Raw genomic sequence first — 18,099 nt, forward strand, 5'->3', positions numbered from 1 at the left:
GTCCAGATAGTTTGTATTATGACTCCATTGAGCTGATTTTATCATACCTATTGTTCCTCAGGTGAGCGATGTGGCCCATGGGCCTCTTGTTTTAATTATGAGAAGAATATTCTTTTGTAAATAACACTCTTGTCTCTGTTTTTCCAAAGAAATGTTTGAATAGCATCTCGTCCTTGATTTGATTTTTTTGTTTTAAAAAAACCTAATTTTGCAACAATCTTGCTTTCATTTATATTAATTATGAGATTTACTGAAGAATATCACTCGAGTGGACACCTGTAGTAGCTGTTATGAGCATTCATGTGAATTTCAATGGGACACATATTTTTCTTATTTTTATTTTATTTTCTTCCAAATTTTGTCTCGACTGTAACTTAAGACATTAAGACCTCAAACTTGAAACACAGATAAATGTTATTGATAAGAATCAAAAAAAATTTGAATTTGACCGATTTTATTTTTCAAGGTCGAGCATTTTCTAATAATATTGTCTAGACCATTACGCAAGATATTTTAGACAAACAAAATACTTTGATTTAATGGCTTCAAACAAAAATAATACACTGAAATATACTATTGTTAAATATTTGACCTTGACCCTTTTCTTTATTCAAGGTCAAATTAAGAAAAAAAAATGATTTTGTTTAAACCATAACTTTAATATCTTTTGGCTGGTTTTGCAATGAATTCATTGTTGTTTCTATCAAAAATGCCATTTGTGGTCTTATGAATGGTGGACAGCATGTGAACATCCTGTTTGTCCTGATACTTCACTGATAACAGTTCGTCCTGAAAATTACTTGTGAAGTATGTAGTTTCTGTTTCATTTTTATGGCCTCTGAATATAACATGATAATGGCGATCTTAATGTGTCTGGAGATCGCTAAGTATGTTCTGAAAAAAGAACAAATTAAAGGAATGTCCCCATCATCCAAGCGTTTCTCCTAATGTAATGGATGAGGGGCATTCTTGGAAGTCAATTAATCTTCAGCCTCAGACTGTCTTCCAAGAATGCCCCTCATCCATCACATCCACAATGTCTATGGCATTGGAAATCCCATACCTCTTAAATGCTTTTACAATTGTATTCTTTGGCAGTTCCATCCATGCAGCTAGGATCTACTGGCATATGGTAGGAAGATCTGTTTTCTTCTTAGTCTGCCTTGGGTGTAGCTGTGTTATTCAGCATCCACTCATTTTATTTTCTTTGAAGGTTGCAGGGGCAAACCTAGACTGAAATTTCAGGGAGACTTCATTTCTCTCTCTGGGAAATTAAGGGAGACTTTTCTGATTTTAGGGAGAAAACGCATGTTTCGCCAACCTTCACAAATCTTTGTGTTGGCCGATATCAATTTGCTCTTATTCAATTATCAAACTTAACAGTTTAACTAATTTATAAGTAATTGCAATTGTTAATACTGTGTTTATACACGCACACACATATATATATATATATATATAAATGTATGTATACACACATGATCATGAATGCAATATAATGCATGAAAACTGTTCTCATGGAGATTATTTACCACTCTGTAAAGTTACTCATTAATCACAGTTAATATTCACAATGCAAATAACTTTCGCTTCTTTCCTAGCTTCCATATTTTCAGGGCCTCTGGAAAGTCAGTATGTCATGGAAGAACCATCTTCAGAAATACTCATTAAATCATTCAATAAAATGTTGTTCAAGTTGGTTCTCGGTTTAGATTTGATTCTGTTTTGGGGTGAGCTCTTTCACATGTTGGACTGCTGACTGGTATTACAGTACAACAGTAAATCACTCACAATATTTGGCATAATATCTTCATACTCAGATCTATGCAAGGTTAAATCACATATCACTGAGGGACTGGATTGATTAATGGATAGCAAAGGGGTTGGCAAGAACAGCAATTTCCTCACTTCCATACTTTGCTAGTTCTTTCTTGTTGGCAGATGTAATATGAATAGGCTGTAGCACTTGCATTTTTTTAATGAAAACATGTTCCTGAAATCTGTATCTAAATTTGCAACAATGTAATCCAAGTACTTCGGCGTGATACTTGTTGTTGATAATTCCTAACCCTAACCACTCTTTTTCCCTATCATGTCACATTTAAAAAAAAATGATTGAAAATTTAGGACATGTCCAAGATATGGAAACTTGCTACATGTACCTTTATGTTTAAATTTAAGAAGATGAACTGATATCTTAATATCAACGTTATTATAAAAATTTAAAATTGAAATCAATTCAAGTATTATTTGATATATTTGTTATGTACTTACAAGATGCATGTCACACATGATTTAAAGTTTTCACTGGTTTTTCTGTTTAAGCGTTGTCCATTTTTAAAGAATGACACCATGTACAGTGCCATTTATTTTCTGAATCCTTTTGATACCAGTCAAAGGAATCTTGGGAAATTTCCTTTGAAAATTTCTTTCTTGAAGATTCGTTTGTGTCATCTGGTCTTCTTCTTTCTCGTTGTCGCTCTTGTCTTCCAAAAGCAGATCGTCCTCAGTCCCGTCCATGGCGTTTGATTTCTTGAAAGACAATGATCTTCTTAGGCAGCTCCAACCACACATCTAGGATCCACTGGCATGTGGTAGGGAGATCTGGCTTTCTGCATCATCCCCCTTTGGTGTAGCTGTGATCTCCGTTCAGCATCCACTCATTCCATTTTCTCCATAGACTGTTGCAATATGCTGGTCATTCCTCCGGGGATGATCGCTGGTGTTGTCTTTTTCTTCATTAGTAATTTCTTTGTCTTCTCTGTCTTGTGACACCTGAAGGCATCCAATACAAGTAGGCTTGGCTCGCTGTGTCTTGTCCTCTTTCCCCATAAAGTCTTGATCCAGTAGTGCGTCAGGTCTTTGTCCATCCATCCTTTTTCATGTACTTTAACTATCACTCCTTCAGGAAATTTGTCTTTAGGCAGGGTTTTCCTCTTGAAGATGACATATGGCGGCAGCTTCCCTCCATCACCAGTACATGTAAGCATGACTGTAAATCTATTCTTTTCATTTCCCTTTGTCTTAATGCTGATAGATCTGTCTCCTTTGCCACTGTCTGATGTTCGCCTCGTTGACCTTGAATTCTCTACCAGCAGCTCGGTTGCTGTTCGTCTCAGCATACTTGATGATCTTCAACTTCTCCGTCATCGTGTAGGAAATCTTTCTTTACCCATCATTGAATTCTCAGATGATGTTTGATACCAATGTAAATCATGCCCCCATATTTATCTAAAAATGAAAAACAATATATTTTTTCGTAAGTCCGCCCATATAATTATGAGAAAAAGTGGCTTGTGTTTTTTTTAGATGAGACACTGATGCTTATATCGCTTGGGCTAAGTTCCGATCACAAAATTACAGAAATTGCGCTTTGGTTATAAAATTATTATAAAACATCGATAGTTCTGTGGGAAAATTACAAATATTTTGCATGGGTTAAAAAATTATCATTAAACATCGATAGTTCTTTGAGAAAATTTGAAAGTTCTTGATCTCTTGAAGTGAACTCACGGTCCCAACTTTTTTCTCTATATAACTAAGCAAATTTACTCTTGATCTCTCGAACTCCGATCTCTTGAAGTTCTTGATCTCGAAGTAAAACCTAAAGTCCCGTAATACATATTTCATTGTTATTCACTCTTGATAACTCGAAGTGGTTGCTGCATGTGTACACACGCGGCCAATCAAGCATATAATTATAGCTCTGCTCACAGTGGACCTTACCAGGATGGCTGAGTGAACTATTGGGGGTTAGTGTGATAGTGTTAATTGGTTGATTACGCAAGTGACACTATAACCCATTGCTCACTTCAGAGGGTAGATAGGTAATTTGTAACTGATCTATGAATTTCAACAACTTGTGAACGCTTGGTAAACTGCTCTTTATGTAAAATATTTCACACCTGAAAAATGGGTTTGAAAAATTCACATGTGAAAATCAGGTTCCAAAGCAATGTGTTATTTCACATGTGAAAAAGTCAAGTGTGATTTAATCAAATGTGATTTTTTCTCAGGTGAGAACTTATAATGATAACAAAATCAAATGTCCTTTTTTCACAGAAAAATGGCTTTAATTATCTAAATAAACACAATTCAGTGACAATATTTTCATTTGTTAAATCCACTTTCTTCTTTCAGGAATTAGATCTGATGTTTTGATAGAGACTTTGCGATGTCAAGGCATTTTCTGTTGATGATGCCATTGATATCTTCTATTCTGAAATTCTTCTGCAGAAATTCTGTCATAAAATAGAAAAAATATATTGAAAACTGTAATGCATTATTAATGATTCAGAATTTACTGGGAAAATGTTGAATTTGCTACCTGAAAACAAAGTGTTCAACATACCTCTTATTGGTTGAATGATTTCTGTAGGAAGTCCCCTTTTCTGGGACTTCAAGCCTGTAGCAGAATGTTTGAGCCACATATTCTGGTTGAATAAAGTACATCAGCAAGTCTCAAACAACCTTTGAATGATTTTTCCTTCCTTTGTGCCTGATTGCAACCAGTTTTGTTGAATCTATGTAAAGATTATGCGATTCAACAATTTTCACCTGAAAATAAGAACATTTTTATAGTCTTTTTCTTTGTAGCTTTCAACATACCGTATTTCACGGAATTTAGGTCGATATGGTTTATAGGGCGAAGGAGCCCGTTTTTAGCAAAAAAAAAAAAAAAAAAGGTATAAATAGGTTGACTTCGATGAATTGGTCGAAAAATTACCGCTAGTTTGAATGATTAAAAATAGCAGTGTTTTAAATCAACAACGTTATCATAGTAGCACTCTTATACAGGTTAACAATTTTAATAGAAGGTTAATAAAAAAATGAATTATTTAAATTTACGCATCGTAATAAAATGCGCGAATTTGCACCATGATTTTCAACCCATTTTACTCAGTACGTTTGTTATACCCGGTAGAGTGTTTACACTATTTGATCAAGGTGCTTAAGTTCACTTCCCTGTCACGTGTTCAAACTGCCCGGAGGCATGTATAGCATATGCAACCTTGTGTCATTGTTGTAAGGTATTAATTAATTAACCGGGGTAGGGCAGGTTTTTATTTTATTTCATTATGTTACCGGCCACTATCGGCATTATAATTATTCGTCAAGACTTTAAGTCAGTATAACTTTTAAATTTTTACTCAGGTATCGTACCACATGAATTACATAATCTTGGTAATCGTGCGACTTTTTACTGTGTATATACACATAGATCAACCTCTGAACTTATCAAAGCCTGCGGGCATGATTAGCACGTGCGTATAGCTCGACTGTGTATAAATAGGTACACTGATTATCTCCCAGACCGAATTCAGACACTCATATACTAAGTTTTAGTATCAAATGGAAATAAACACACAAATCTTAGTTAACAATATTTTTTTTTTCAAGCATCATCAGTTAAAAACAATAAATAGTAATAAATAAATAGCACAAAATTAACAAAGTCTTGTTCTTTGTGTACACATGTGGAGTTCACAATTTTAGCACACAGTCACATCACTGTTCAATGTTCAAGCACATCTCTTGTCTGCATCGGAATCGAAGCTCTCAAAGTCTGAACTTTCACTATCGCTGTGGAACAAGGCGGCAAGTGACAACGGCAGGTCGTCGGTTGATGCAGCCAGTGGAGGTTCTTCGTCTTCTGGCAACGGAACATCGTCGATCTCGGCTTTCACGAATCCACTGATGATGGCAGAGGGAGGGACTGCCATCCACGCATCTTTTACCCACTGGCAGACGGTCTGGTATGATGCTCCCCGCATACGGCCGGTGTTCGTGAAGCTCTTTTCCCCAGTTGACATCCAGCTCTCCCACATCTTCCGCATCTCTGTCTTGAAGCACTTGTTGACCGATATATCCAGGGGCTGTAGGATCTTCGTCAGGCCTCCGGGGATAACGGCAGGGATGGAGTCTGTGGCTTTGATGCGATCTTTTGTGATGTCGCTGATATGTGCACGCATTGTGTCGAGAACAAGTAGGCATTTGGACTGCCTGAAGAAGCCGTCGGGCCTCTTTACGTAACAGGAGGATATATACGTGTAGTCCCTGTTTTTGGTCGTTATTTCAACAAATATACAAGTATACCTGGTTTAGATTTCGAATTTAAAAAAATGAAAATAAATGACAAAAAAAAAATCCAAGTTTATTCCGTAATTACATTTTGTACGGTTCTCATTTTACTTTTACCAACCGACATCGATTTCCTGTTTATCGTAAGCAGATTGTAACATTCGTGTTAGTTATTGCAAAAGCCTTTCTATCATACTTTGCAATTAAAAAAGAAATTTATGAAGGAAACAGATTAATTGATTTAATTCACATTAGGTTTGTCATGATATATTACTACATTATAATACCGGTAATAATGAAAAGTCATACGATAGATATTGAACGGTGTTTGACAAAACTTTGATTTTTTAAATAGTTTTTAATAGGTAAATTTGCCTTAACTTTTGAAAATTTTTATATCAAATTAAAAAAAACCCATTAAATAGGGCGAAACGATGAATTGGGCGAGGGCCATGTGACAAGGGAAAAAAGTATCGACCTAAATTCCGTGAATACGGTATATCTTTTTTTAATCAATTCTTTCAATATCATTAAATATAGTTACACAATTATAGGTCACAAAATGGGCCCCTCATTCAAGCATACCCTGGATGTTATGGATGAGGGACATTCTTGGAGTACAGCCGGAGGCTGAGGAGTATCAATAGCATAATTCTTGACTAATTATACTCGGGCTCACTCTTCAAAGAATTCAAACCATGTGACGTCAGTAGTATATATAGCACCGCCATGTATCTATCACTCATAATTTAAAGAAAATTTATTGTCAATTAGAAACTAGTGGCGGGCATGAATGTTTCACATGGGTTGGGAATGTTGATACTCCTCAGCCTCCGGCTGTACTCCAAGAATGTCCCTCATCCATCACATCCAGGGTATGCTTGGATGAGGGGCCCATTCTTTTCATACAGCCTTCGGCATATCGGAGTATCAATAGCATGTTCAAAGAATTGACAATAAATTAGATCAATTATTTATTCAAAAAACAATTTAAGACTGTGTCAACAACAACTACATTTGTAAAACAGCATTCATAAATGTTATTACTTGCTGTAACATTACATGTATCTCTACAATAGAATTTTTTAAAATTCTTGGAAGAAGACCAGTCACCAGTTTTAAGTATATCCGTCAATGAGGCACCACTCCTTAATGCTGAAGAAGATGCAGCTGAACGAATAGAGTGTGCTTTGAAATAAGTGATATCTATTCCTGCACTTCCCATAACATCTTTGATCCATCTTGCCACTGTACTAGTAGATACTTTATTGAAAGTCTTATATGACACTAAAAGTTGATCACACTTTCTCCTTTTCTTCGTTCTTTTGAGATATTCATGAAGTGTCGACACAACACATAATTTCTTATCACTATATTTTTGCAATGAAATAGAATAAGACCTTCCTGGTCTGGATGTTTTCAACAATGACGTAAAATAAAACACAACACTATCTGAATTTAAACACATATTCTTAATATTCATACACACTAATGTCTGAGCTCTAGCCGCCGTAGTCAATGCTAACAAGGTACACAGTTTCAATGTGAGAAATTTAATGTCCAAAGACTCCAAAGGAAACAAACTTTTCAAAAAGGTTAATACTTTAGACACATCCCATGTCAACTTGTATTTCGGTAAAGATGGTCTCAGGTTGAACAATCCTTTCATAAACTTAGTTAAAGATATAGAATTCTTACTCCATTTATCATCGTTCAGAGCTAAAGTTTGAGTCACTGCCACTTTATGAGTATTTATCGTGGAATATGATTTTCCATTTTGGAAGATACTAAACAAATATGACATTAGTTCTTTCTCAGTAATTTCATTTGCAGATCTATTCCGTTTATCACACCAAAATATGAAATTTTTCCAGGCAAGGTCATACTGCTTCCTTGTTGATTTTCTGCATGATGAGAGCAGGACGATTCTAATGTCTTTTGGAAACCCTCGATTCTCCAATGTTTTCCAGATATAAGTGCTGCGGCTAGTAAGATTGTTTTGTTGAGGGGATGTTTCCGCTCTCCATCTGTCATTAAATCTGTGTGCCTTGGCAGCCTAACTGGAACAGAAATGAGCATTGAGAGAAGTAAAGGAAACCAAGATTGAGATTTCCAAACTGGAAACACTACAATAGCTTTATCGACCTTATCCTCAATTATTTTATTCAAAATTTTCCCCAATAGATGAAAAGGTGGAAATATACTTCCATGTAAAGGAAAAAGCATCGATTTTCCATGCTTGTGGACAATATTTCCATGTAACAAACTTTTCAATTTTATGATTGGCAAATGATGCAAAAAGATCAACATCAGGAGAAAAATATTGTTTCAAAATTCTTTCATATATTTCTGGTTTCAATGACCATTCTGCTGAACTAGATGTTTCTCTTGAAAAATAATCTGCTAATTCATTTGATTTACCAGGCAAGTATTGACACGTCACCCAAATATTTCTTTTAAAACACCATTCCCAAATATTTCTTGTTAAATAATCCATATCTTGTGAAATCATTCCACCCATATTATTGACATAAGCAATGGCTGTTGTATTGTCACATTTCACTCCAATATGAACATTATGTTTCTCTTTAAAGAAGAATTTTAATGCTAAATATATTGCTAATAATTCGAGGTAATTAATGTGAAATTTCTCCTCCACTGATGACCAACTTTTGCTAAAATTCCTATCTCCAAATACAGCCCCCATGCCTTTAAGAGAGGCATCTGTCTCTATCCAGTAATCTACATGAGATAGTCTAATAAGTTTGCCATTCTTTAACTCAATATTTTCTATCCACCAGTTTAGATCAAGTCTACTTAGAGTAGATAAAGTTGTCTGACCTTCATAATCTTTGTCATTTTTATTTAATGCCTTAATTTTATCCCTTTCCAAAGATCTATAATAAAGTTGACCTGGGGAGATGGCATTACATGCATGAATAATTAATCCAATGAGAGTAGCTAAATCTCTTATTTTATTAAACCTTTCTTCCATTATTTTTCTTGCTACTTCTAATAATCTCTCAATTTTTTCCTTTGGTAAATATACCTTAAAACTTCTGGAGTCTATAATCAACCCAAAAAATTCAATAATTTGAGTGGGTTCTGACACAGATTTATCAAGATTCACTTGAAATCCCAAAGTATTCAATGTGTTCATTATAATCTGAGTATTCTTTCTACAATCATCTATATTTTTGTTCATTATTAATGAATCATCTAGATAATATGTACATCTGATACCCATGGATCTAAAATAAGCATACACAGGCTTTAATATCTTTGTAAAAATTGCCCCCTTTTTCCACAATTCAGTCACTTCTTCATCAACAAGAGATGTTTCGTATGTATCAAAAGCTATTTGGGAAGGTCTGTTTTTCTGATATGGTAATTCATTAAAGGAAATTTCATAACCTTGAATTGTCTTCAACACCCATTGATCATTGGTTATTTTCTTCCATTCATGAACGAAATTTTTTAGTCTCCCTACCTTAATCACATCTTTCTCTAAAATCTGTTCTTTCCTCTTCTGTCCACATTTCTCATCTCTCTGCCATATGCATTTCTTCCCCCTAAAAAAGGTCTGTTTGATCCTCTACCTCTACCATAATTATAATTGTAAGGGTAATTCTTTCTTCCTCTTGTGTTAGTATAAAAAGAGTTGTTCCTTGGCCTGTCTCTTTTGTATTTATCAAAGTCTGACAATTCTTTGATCTTTTTCTGAATATCGCCCCCAAACAAAAGTTCTGATACGGGCTGAGATGTATTACATATGTCTTGGAATCTACTGGGTAAAACCCCTCTCATCAAAAATCGTCTCTTTTGAGAAATTTGGTAGATGGAATTACACAACACGATAATCGACTGTTTTAACAGATTTCTTATCTCTTTGAACTTATCATTTGTCTTCATCATTTCAGCAATTCTGAGTATAGGTGTAATACCCGCAACAATGGTTCTTTGCACTGCTTGAAAACCAGAATCACGACTCTGGGCAAATTTTGGTAAAATGTTCCATATGTCCGTATTGACCCTAGGTGCTACTAAATTATTGCAATTAGCTGGCCTTGGATTATCTTCAATAATTTTTGATGTCTCACCCTCTTTAATACACAAAGTATTGACCATTTCTGCCAGTTTAGAATCAATATCTTTCCCTTTCTTATCTGAACTAAACCAATCTGGTATTGCCCAATCACTTAATTCTATGTCTTTCTCTGATTCATTATCAGCAAAGAAATCAAACTCGTTTTGATTTTCATTCTCACTAGAGATGCTTTCGTGTTCTATCGACTGATTTGTACTTGCACTATCTTGTTGCAAATTGTAAATACAACCAATTAAATCATTTATGCCCATGAGTTCCCTAAACTTATCAATCTCATCTTGACCCATGTTTACTAGTGCATTGGTAATATCTTAACCAGATAACTTGTCATCTTTCTTCGTTTTGTTTGTCTTATTTTTATTGCCATTTGCTTTCTTTCGTTTTGTACCTTTAGAACTCTCTACCAGCCTCGCCAATGCACATTCACTCTGGTCATTACCATTATTGTTTAAGTCTTTGCTCACAGAACCTGTGGCAGAATTAGCTCTAGTAACTGCTTTAACTTCGTTCAATTTTTTAGCAAGTCTTTTTTCTGCTTCTCGAATAGCATCGCTATCGAAACCCTCAAACGAATCATTATCAGAGTCTGCCATTATAGAGAGGACCTCGTCCCCAGATTCGATACAAGATGACATGTAAAAATGTCAACAAAGAAATTCACACGTGAACCACGTGTGTATAAGAAATATACAGCAGCGTAAATTTCAAGCAGTTAAGTCATTAAAAACGAACAAACACGTGAACCACGTGTTAACAAAGACAACGTCTCAGTTTTAATATGATAACAAACCGTAAGTTAAGCTGAGCCCGCACGAAGTGCGCCAAGAAAAAATATGAGTTATAGATACATGGCGGTGCTATATATACTACTGACGTCACATGGTTTGAATTCTTTGAAGAGCGAGCCCGAGTATAATTAGTCAAGAATTATGCTATTGATACTCTGATATGCTGAAGGCTGTATGAAAAGAATGCATATAAATAGCTGGTATTGCAACTTTTAACTTCTTCATTTAATCACTGTGTTAATTGAAAGAAAAAAGATAATTGATCATTGCATGTCTTTACCTTGTTCTCTCCGGGTTCAAAAAAGTTAAAGTCTGTCACTGTTGTGAGTGAATCTGGGCCAGGAACAGTACAGCTGAAGGGAGATTTCCGTTCTGATGTTGATGTAAATTTACAGGGTTTTGGGGGTGTTAATACCGATTCCTCCCAGTTTTCAATTCTCGACACCGCCGATGATTCCTGTGCCTTACGAACATAATAATTGTATGGATTATTGAAGTTGATGCCAACCTGAGGTCTCTCCCATTTTGTGATTAAATTTTTCAGATCCAAGAGAATACCCTGTCCTTCATTTGAGTTTGGAATTCCTGAAACATTCAAATATTATTTTGAAATGAGTGTTCTTTGAAAAAGAGTTGAATAGAATAATTGAAAAAAAAAATTTATATATAATACATGTACTGGTATTGCGAAACATATGATTAAAAGCTGTATAATACCACTAAGTGATTCAATTTCACTCTGTAGCTGATGAACTTCCATGTTCCCCCTCACTGCATCTCAGATAAGCTCGTTATCTACACTCGCAGTGCTGACCACTGCAGTAGTGTTATCTCCTCACTCGGCATGCGCTCCTGATAGCACCATCTCCGCAGGCATTTTCAGAAATAAACAAGACTCGAGTCGTCCAGGTCTTCTAAATCTGAGTCTTCATCGGCTTTTTCTTCAGTATCAGAAATGTCATCTCTATCCCGGTCGTCATTTGTCAATTTCATTCGTTTTGAAGGCCAATCGTCGTCTTTTTCCTCATGTTTTTCTTCATGTCGCTTATTGTCTGTTATCAATGATGATAACTCTTTTATAGATCTTACTAAGATAGTGTCTAATCCCAAGGCTTTATGCAACAAAGCCACTGTATGTTGATCAATCATGGGCGCCGCCATGTTAGGTGTGACGTCAGTCGAATTTCCGGTAGAACTAAGATCTGATCGTGCAGCCGAATCCGGAAAAGTTTTAGTAGCAGGAACATCGGAAGAACGCTTTTCCGTAAATTGAGCAACTGCTGTTGCAATTAATGGCTTCATATTTGGCGCAGATTGGCAAAGCCGAATGGGCAAACCTTGCGCCAAAGGAGATCCACTAAATGGATGGCGTATCGGATTACATGACGCATCTTCAACTTGTAATCGTCTCGAGAAACGAGATCATTATTTGAGCCAGCGATGCTCAATTTTGGCATTGCCACAGAAAAGGTGGGATTAGAACCACAAATGTTTGGCATTGAAGCCTCTGTGGGCACTTTAGTGAGCTGCTCTGAGGCAGCGCGCCCTGCCATGTTAATTAATGGCGTCAGCATCTCTTGGTCCTTCGCCGTAGAATTATCTACAGATCGGGAATTCGGAGAGTCCGAGCGATGTTGAATTATAATATAATCCTGACTTTTATCCATAATAAAGTTCTAACACACACAATAAAAGATAAAAACGTCCAAAAATAAGTAAAAAACAAAAAAGAGATGGGTTACACAACGCGGGTGGTCTTCTCTGAGTGAGCACTGAATTAATATGATGGGTAGTGGCGGGAAATCTTTTATTGTTTCTATGAATAAGTGGTCATTATCTGCGCTTGGCTGGATACTGCATATTTAGCTATGAATGTACGTAAGAGGACGAAGGATATACAAGACTCTCTGACTGTGTTTACATTTACTCTGATATTTTCACTATTATTTGGCAGAAGCCAATAAAAGTATATATTTACTTTTTCAGCAATGATTTATCTATAACATGGTGAAATAAAAAAACACATTTATTTACATATTTGCAACAAATAGGTCAAAAGAAATACAAATTTACTGATTGTCTTTCTGAAAAAGTTTCTTTTTTCTTTGATTGTTGGTCTGTTTTTTAGCTCAAGTGAGCTATTCTGATCACATTTTGTCTGTCGTCCGTCTGTCCGTCCGTCTGTCTGTCTGTCCGTCTGTCCGTAAACTTTTCACATTTTCAACATCTTCTCAAGAACTACTAGGCCAATTTCAACCAAACTTGGCACAAATCATCCTTAGGCAAAGAAGATTCAAAGTTGTGAAAATTAAGGGCCACACCCGTTTTCAAGGGGAGATAATTAGAAATTAATGAAAAATTTCAAGAAATTTTCAAAAATCTTCTTCTCAAGAACCAGAAAGCCAGGAAAGCTGAAACTTGTGTGGAAGCATCCTCAGGTAGTGTAGATTCAAAGTTGTGAAATTCATGACCCCCGGGGGTAGGGTGGGGCCACAATGGGGGGGTCGAAGTTTAACATAGGAATATTTAGAGTAAATCTTTAAAAATCTTCTTCTCAGAAACTAAACAGCCAGGAAATCTGAAACTTGTGTGGAAGCATCCTCAGGTAGTGTAGATTCAAGGTTGTAAAAATCATGACCCCCGGGGGTAGGGTGGGGCCACAATGGGTGGTCAAAGTTTTACATAGGAATATATAGAGTAAATCTTTAAAAATCTTCTTCTCAGAAACTAAACAGCCAGGAAAGCTGAAACTTGTGTGGAAGCATCCTCAGGTAGCGTAGATTCAAAGTTGTGAAAATCATGACCCCCGGGGGTAGGGTGGGCCCACAATGGGGGGTCAAAGTTTTACATAGGTATATATAGAGTATATCTTGAAAAATCTTCTTCTCAGAAACTAAACAGCCAGGAAAGCTGAAACTTGTGTGGAAGCATCCTCAGGTAGTGTAGATTCAAAGTTGTGAAAATCATGACCCCTGGGGGTAGGGTGGGGCCACAATGGGGGGTCGAAGTTTTACATAGGAATATATAGAGTAAATCTTTAAAAATCTTCTTCTCAGAAACTAAACAGCCAGGAAATCTGAAACTTGTGTGGAAGCATCCTCAGGTAGTGTAGATTCAAAGTTGTGAAATTCATGACCCCCGGGGTAGGGTGAGGCCACATTGGGGGGGGGGGGGTGTTAAAATTTTACATAGAAATATATAAAGTAAATCTTTAAAAATCTTCTTCTCAGAAACTATTCAGCCAGGAAAGCTGAAACTTGTGTGGAAGCATCCTCAGGCAGTGTAGATTCAAAGTTGTGAAAATCATGATCCCTGGAGGTAGGGTGGGGCACAATGGGGGGGTTGAAGTTTTACATAGGAATTTATAGAGTAAATCTTTAAAAATCTTCTTCTCAGAAACTAAACAGCCAGGAAAGCTGAAACTTGTGTGGAAGCATCCCCAGGTAGTGTAGATTCAAAGTTGTGAAATTCATGACCCCCGGGGGTAGGGTGAGGCCACATTGGGGGGGGGTGTTAAAATTTTACATAGGAATATATAGAGTAAATCTTTAAAAATCTTCTTCTCAGAAACTATTCAGCCAGGAAAGCTGAAACTTTTGTGGAAGCATCCTCAGGCAGTGTAGATTCAAAGTTGTGAAAATCATGATCCCTGGGGGTAGGGTGGGGCACAATGAGGGGGTTGAAGTTTTACATAGGAATTTATAGAGTAAATATTTAAAAATCTTCTTCTCAGAAACTAATAAGCCAGGAAAGCTGAAACTTGTGTGGAAGTATCCTCAGGTAGTGTAGATTCAAAGTTGTGAAAATCATGATCCCTGGGGGTAGGGTGAGGCCACATTGGGGGGGGGGGGTGTTAAAGTTTTACATAGGAATATATAGAGCAAATCTTTAAAAATCTTCTTCCTAGAAACGGATCAGCAAGATGATACTTTATAATTGTTAAGACTTTGGCTCCAGGACAATTCTTCGGCCTCACAAGAAGGTTCAGAGTTTGATGCAGCTAAATATCCCATATGTAAACAATTGAAAAGGAGCTTTTTGAAAACTGCAATACTCAACATGTGATATGACTATAAAATTGAGGCAGGCAGCTATTTCTTCATTAAAATCTTTTTGTATTTCTGTATTGAGTTATTGCCCTTGATTTATTGATTCTTGATTATTTTAATTAATGCATCCACTGTTAACCAATTATTGTGATGATTATTTTTATACAATAATAAATATTCAATGTATATAAGTTGTTCTGCGTAAGTAGTTTTTGGTTAGGCCGGATTAGTTTGTTTATTTTTGATTTCCAATTTTTAGATACTATGAATTATTTTAGGCCGGCACATATATAGGGACAGTGTCTCTTGCATTACAATGTGCGACTGTTTGGGGTTAAACTTGAACAGGTAAGGATAGATTGAGTGTGTGGACACCCCTGCTCTATCTAATCTTAGGATTTCTAACCTATGATACAGAGTGTGCGCTCTTTCCTGCCCTGTATAGCATTAATACAAGTGTGTGGTCATACTTGCTTGTGGTGGTTGTGGCGGAGCACTAGTAAATGGTCATCTCTGCTGGTGTTCTGGCCTTTCTAGCGCAAGTGTGCGGCATTCCCTGCTTGCGTTATGTTGAGCTGTTGGCGCAAGTGTGCGTTCATTCCTGCTTGCGTTATCCCTGCTTGCGTTAACGTTGGTACCTGTTGAGTTGCGTAGGTGTGCGGACATCCCTGCCTGCGTAACGTTGAGTCCCTATACATGTGCAGGAGCGGTAACTAAAGTCTGCTCTTGTAAATATTGGCAGCAATCAGGGCTATCCGAGTTCCAAGGGGGAAAAATGGATTTTATTTATACAGGATCTACATGTATTATTGTACATTGTGCAGATTGTTTGTATTATGACTCCATTAAGCTGACTTTATCATACCTATTGTTCCTCAGGTGAGCGATGTGGCCCATGGGCCTCTTGTTCTTATTACTGTGCAGAATAGTATGCAAAGTGGCATCCATCTTTGCACAAATGTGCATTGCACACTTTGCATCCATAAACAGTCTCTTTTCTTTCCTTTCTGTTCATGTGTGTGCATCTTGGTTTTGTTCCCATATGGGTAGATTCATGACCAGCAAAGTTTTGGGGCTCATGTACAACTTCACGGTTCTCAATAGACTTTCTTTTTCTGCCAGAAAAACCAGCGATTAGGTGTTGAGCCAATTCTAGTCTGAAGTCCACATGAGTGAACCTTTTCTTTGAATTCTTCCTCTGAGATTCATTACTGAATATTATGAAAGCATTCACCATTGCACAGTTCAAAATAAAATGAATCAAAGTACTGAAAGTACTGAAAGCCGGGCTAAGATGCAGGGTTTTGTGCGTTTTAATTTATATAAAATATAGAATTACATTTATATTGAAACTATAATCATCTAAATTGTTATTTGTTTGTTAGTATTTTCTCATTTTGATGCGTTATTTCCATTATTTTTTATAATATTTTGAGCTTTACCCATAGCTGCAGATATCAGTGCAATTCCAAGTCTGCAGAAAATGAACATACCCAGTATATTTCCTTGGATTTTAGGAAATCTGAATTAAGATGTTTATTTATTTTGAATTAAGTTGTTTATTTATTTTGCATGGTAGGGGCATTTTGTGTCATTTTACAAGTATTCATTTGCCTACAGAGTACTTTTAATAAATTAATCATGCATTGGACTTTTGAGATTGTTAGATTACAGGTACTTAATTCTCAAATAAACTCAGTAAATCAAAACAAGTATCTGTTTGTGATAGAGATTTATTAACGTTTGATAAGTCACATATTTAACAAAGATGAACTATAGATAAAGTATGAATAAACCAAGAAATTATTACTTTTGTAAAACAAAGAACGCTGTCTTTGGTGAGGCAGAATCTAGTAACTATGTAGATGTAAAGTAATTTTTCACCAATAGGATAAACAAACAGATTAGCGATATATTAAATGCAATATCAATGAATAATAATAACAGTTAAAGGAGCAGTGGAAGGTTTTTTTTAAAACAAATGATATTTCATACACAACAAAATTGTATGGAGAAGAACACATGCATAAAATGTGAAACAGGAAAAAATCACATGTATCTGCTAGCCAATGCTCAGTAACAATACCCCCGCTATGAGATAAAGAAACAGAATGAGCCAAAGTTTCTTTATTTAGATAAGAAACCCTCCTTCTAGCAGGACTGGACGAAAAGAGTGTGAAAGTTTGAAACACAATTAATGAGTGGTTGTGAAAATATGTTTAAAATGTATATCTAACATAGAAACAGTAATAATTTAACAGAAAATCGACACAATATTTGTACAAAAATTCATCCCTACATTTAGCATACCTAAACAAACACAGTGTTTGATTGTCAAGCATTTTAGAATAATAGTTGCAGAGAGTAATGTTATTAAAATTTGTTACAGTCAGTCAGACACATGGGTAAAATGGTAAATAAAAGCATCTTCTTCTGAGCAGGGGTATAATCTATTCTAGAAGGTAAAAAATTTTCTAGTATCTATACAACACATCCTAATAAGTACTACCTACAGATTAGACACTGCTATCTAAAGAGTAAATCTAGATATGAATAACTTTTTGTCTAGTCATAAAACTAGAACAATCAACAACTAAGCCTATGTTTGAAATTGTTCATCATAGTTGATCTTACGTACTTACTATGATGTTAAAATAATTTAAGTTTTTAAACAGTGTACTGGTGATTGGTTTGTTTTGAAAAGCACGTTTCAAATATCATATGTGTTTAAGCAGTTGATATTGTTTGTGCAAGGTAGATATCGTAAGCAAAACTGTTTGTAGATTATGGACCTTTTCAAGCAAATATAATTCTATATGGTTTTTAATGTCAAGTGTGCACTAATCAAATAATATGCCCAAGGAAATGAAATAAACAAGTAAAATTGATTTTGAAGATGAAAAAAAAAATAACACATCAGACATTTCTGATGGGGCAATATATGGTCAGACAATGTAAATGAACATTTTATGCGTGAGCATGATGGTCTTTGAAAGTTTGAAGACATTGCAATTGAAAATGAGTATTATCAGATTTTAACAATCAAAACATAGGTAACAAAAGTCATATATAC

General features: G+C 35.7%; 2 pseudogenes; both read right to left on the reverse strand.

The window, feature by feature from the left end:
* Window positions 1-2,965: 2,965 nt before the first annotated feature.
* The window catches only part of LOC128165206 (uncharacterized), a 33,829-nt pseudogene continuing 18,695 nt past the window's right edge, over window positions 2,966-18,099 (reverse strand).
* Window positions 7,127-11,011, reverse strand: LOC128165196 (uncharacterized; annotated as a pseudogene).

The sequence above is a fragment of the Crassostrea angulata genome, chromosome 10, assembly GCF_025612915.1.
Source record: "Crassostrea angulata isolate pt1a10 chromosome 10, ASM2561291v2, whole genome shotgun sequence".
Taxonomy (NCBI): Eukaryota; Metazoa; Mollusca; class Bivalvia; order Ostreida; family Ostreidae; genus Magallana; species Magallana angulata.